This window comes from Schistocerca serialis, unplaced genomic scaffold (assembly GCF_023864345.2).
Source record: "Schistocerca serialis cubense isolate TAMUIC-IGC-003099 unplaced genomic scaffold, iqSchSeri2.2 HiC_scaffold_527, whole genome shotgun sequence".
In the NCBI taxonomy this organism is placed as follows: Eukaryota; Metazoa; Arthropoda; class Insecta; order Orthoptera; family Acrididae; genus Schistocerca; species Schistocerca serialis.
In genome coordinates, this window is record NW_026048110.1 from 15,001 (window position 1) to 17,500 (window position 2,500).

Consider the following 2,500-nt stretch of genomic DNA (forward strand, 5'->3'; position numbering starts at 1 on the left):
AGGTGCGACCACCCGTGCTCCCAACTGAGCTTGCCGCTGCCGACAGAGGCCCGGGAGCGTGCTGTCGTGGCATTGCCGGCGGGAGACAACACGCGCCACCTACGGTGGCCGGCAGCTCCAACGCCAGCGCCACAGAAGGACAAAAGCCCCACTTGGGTGCCGAAGCGAACTCTCCCAGCACAGCGCACGCGCCAACACGTCCGCACAGCTGCGATACAATCCACCTGCGAGAACCGCAGAGGCGACCGAGCAGCAGACGGCGTCGCGGCGCCGAGCGCCGGGCGGCGGCGCATCCTCAGCGCACACAGTCCTCAATCGGACCAGCACACTGCAGATGTCCACCGCGCTTCGCACCGGGCCCGCGAGGACCTACTTTGGCCGCACGGCGCCGCGTGCAGGGTGCGCCGGCGCGCAGCTGCGCCGCCTGCCGCCTCCGTCGGCCGGCGCGCCTGCCACTGGCCGCCCCCACCAGCCGGCTGTAGCGCGTGCGCCCACGCACCGCGCGGCCAGCACGCCGGGAGGCCCCCCCTCACCGGCCGGGGACGGTCCCACCCAGCCACCGCCGCGTATCGCTTCACACCCACATGCCATTCACGTTCGTGGGCATGGTGGGTATCGCTGAAACAACCGGTTGGTAGCTCAACCGATCGTCGCCATCACTGATTCACCTCTAGCGAGAACAACCGCACCACAACGGTTTACCAGTTCTTCATTTGCGTAACGTCACCAGCAAACGTAGACGTCCATCGCCATTTGCAAATTCAACGATTGTTGCATGCCTGTGTCAGGTGTCACGACACACTATGTCTGCCCACATACACGCAACAACATGTGCACGCTTCGCGAACACGTGGAAGGTGGCCCCCGTACGTATGCGATGTCCATTGCGCGAACGACTGTCAACCGGCCTCTGTCGCATGTCGCAGATGTGGAACGCAGTGCACCATGCTATCACGGTGTGTGAGAAGAGACGACTACGTCTGACAACACGCGCCACTACATCAACAGACGGCTCATGCTGATCGCCATCCACGGCATACCATACTTCAATCCAGCTCTTATAGGGAGACGACACGTAGCTGAGTGCACAATATTTGGACCGTATGGTTCGCCGTTGTTGGCGCAGTCGTGGTACGGTCACACATGTACCACGATGTATCATTCAGTACATGAGGACCAATGTGCAGTACAGTGTGTGATTTGGACGTACAACATCAGCGGACAGTTGACACATGACACAAGCCGTACCACAACGTAGGCTGTGCTTCGCCATGCGAATGCCAATGAACAACTGCGAAGGGCATTGAGCATGTACGTCCTGCTGCCATCCGCATTACAGTGTATAGCTGCAAGGTGTTTAACATGAAGCGATACTCTGGGGACCGGGCAGTGCGAGTAGCAAACTATATTGCGGGGGTTGCAGTTAGGCAACACTACACTAATTTAACGCGTCGTATGACAATTACAGAGCAGGTTAAGGCCCAACGTGTGTTGGGTTAAGGTACAATATAGGTTAGGTTAAGGTACAATATAGGTTAGGTTACGGTACAATATGGGTTAGGTTAAGGGACAATATGGGTTAGGTTAAGGGACAATATAGGTTAGGTTAAGGGACAATATGGGTTAGGTTAAGGGACAATATGGGTTAGGTTAAGGGACAATATGGGTTAGGTTAAGGGACAATATGGGTTAGGTTAAGGGACAATATAGGTTAGGTTAAGGGACAATATAGGTTAGGTTAAGGGACAATATAGGTTAGGTTAAGGGACAATATAGGTTAGGTTAAGGGACAATATAGGTTAGGTTAAGGGACAATATAGGTTAGGTTAAGGGACAATATAGGTTAGGTTAAGGGACAATATAGGTTAGGTTAAGGGACAATATAGGTTAGGTTAAGGGACAATATAGGTTAGGTTAAGGGACAATATAGGTTAGGTTAAGGGACAATATCGGTTAGGTTAAGGGACAATATGGGTTAGGTTAAGGGACAATATAGGTTAGGTTAAGGGACAATATAGGTTAGGTTAAGGGACAATATAGGTTAGGTTAAGGGACAATATAGGTTAGGTTAAGGGACAATATAGGTTAGGTTAAGGGACAATATAGGTTAGGTTAAGGGACAATATAGGTTAGGTTAAGGGACAATATGGGTTAGGTTAAGGGACAATATAGGTTAGGTTAAGGGACAATATAGGTTAGGTTAAGGGACAATATGGGTTAGGTTAAGGGACAATATGGGTTAGGTTAAGGCGCAATATGGGTTAGGTTAAGGCGCAATATAGGTTAGGTTAAGCGACAATATGGGTTAGGTTAAGGGACAATATAGGTTAGGTTAAGGCGCAATATGGGTTAGGTTAAGGCGCAATATGGGTTAGGTTAAGGCGCAATATGGGTTAGGTTAAGGCGCAATATGGGTTAGGTTAAGGCGCAATATGGGTTAGGTTAAGGCGCAATATGGGTTAGGTTAAGGCGCAATATGGGTTAGGTTAAGGCGCAATAT